This window comes from Callorhinus ursinus, unplaced genomic scaffold, assembly GCF_003265705.2.
Source record: "Callorhinus ursinus isolate GAN/ISIS: 27379988/994484 unplaced genomic scaffold, GSC_fseal_2.0 scaffold106, whole genome shotgun sequence".
NCBI lineage: Eukaryota > Metazoa > Chordata > Mammalia > Carnivora > Otariidae > Callorhinus > Callorhinus ursinus.
This window is the reverse complement of record NW_027397168.1, coordinates 1,187,479-1,188,908: the sequence shown is the minus strand read 5'-3', so window position 1 is coordinate 1,188,908 and position 1,430 is coordinate 1,187,479.

Below are 1,430 nucleotides of genomic sequence, written 5' to 3'. Positions count from 1 at the left end.
CTGTTGGTGACTCCGCGTGTGCAGACTGCGTTTTTACTCCCGTTGCAACGTGAGCGTTCCCTCCCCACCGTCGAACAGTCCTCCGGCGCCCGCGCGCGTGCTTACTCCGCCCGAGTCTGACACTCGGACGCCCTGGGTCGGGAGCCCAGCGCCCGCCGCCGCGTCAGACGCCAGTTCTCGGTCCGCGGCCCGTTGCCAGAGCCCCGCCTCCTCGGGCTTGATTAACAGGCTGAGGGCGGCTGTGGGAGGGTTGGTTTACCTCCTGGAGCACCAGTTGTCCCAGAAGGCCGTGCTCGGGCCAGCGAAGACTGTGGGAAGGGGCTCCCGGCTCCCACCGCCCCGGCGCCTCCGCGGCGTTCGCCAGCCTGGAAGCGCCCTCAGCCTCCTCCCGTCTGGGATGGGGGCTCCGTTAGCGACGCAGGATTGATTACACCGTTGTTTGTGGAATGCTTTGAACTCGGAGACGACTTAGAGCGGTTCTGACTATGGGAAACATTCTGGGGCTGAAGATACAACGGTGCAACTGTAGCTGCTGCTTTGCTACAACTTCCTCCCAAGTCTCTCGACGCAGGATTGATTACACCATTGGCCGTTGGTGATGGAAACGTCCAGCCCCTCCACAGAGGTGCGGGGCGGGACCGAGGGTTCCAACCCTCTAATCGCGTGGCGCTTTCCCCTGGCCACCAGCCCCCACCGTAGGAGTCCCTCGGCCCTACCCCCCCTCACCCCTGCGCCCACATCGCGGCGCCCTAACATAGCAAAAGACACCCCTCACTCTCTCATCCCTTAGGAAATTCCAGCGGTTTGGAGCTCAATGCCGAGAAGGGGCAAACAGCAAATACGTGTTTCTTATTATAAAGCACGATATTGCCGCATGTGTGGGGGAAACCCAGGGTTTGTGATTGTGCTGGTGTGACCCTATGAATGAATGAGTTCTTGGGGCTAGGTATTAAGTGTGTAAGGGACTAATTTTTGGATTCCCAGTTGTGTGACAAGGTGGTAGTGATAATCAAAACAGCAGTTAACAGGTATTACTATTATCAGGGCTTTTACTACCACCACCGCTGCTAGCAGCCAGCACATTGCAGTCCCTGGTCAAAAGTGTCATTTCCACTTAAGGGTTTTTGTTTTGTGTCTTTAAATTTTTATTTGGGGGAGAGAGAGCGTACATGAATGGGGGTGGAGGAGGGCAGGGGGAGAGAGGGAGGAAGAAGCTGACTCCCCTCTAGCAGGGAGTCCAAGATCCCAGGACCCTGAGATCGTGACCTAAGCTGAAGGCAGATAACTCAACCCACTGAACCACCCAGGCATCCCTACACTTAAGATTCTATTTAATCCTTTTAACCTGACTCAAGAGTTATTTCTCCTGAAATCTCCAGTTTCCAGGTGCATCAACGGAGGCACAGGGAGGTTAGGTAACTCACCCAAAG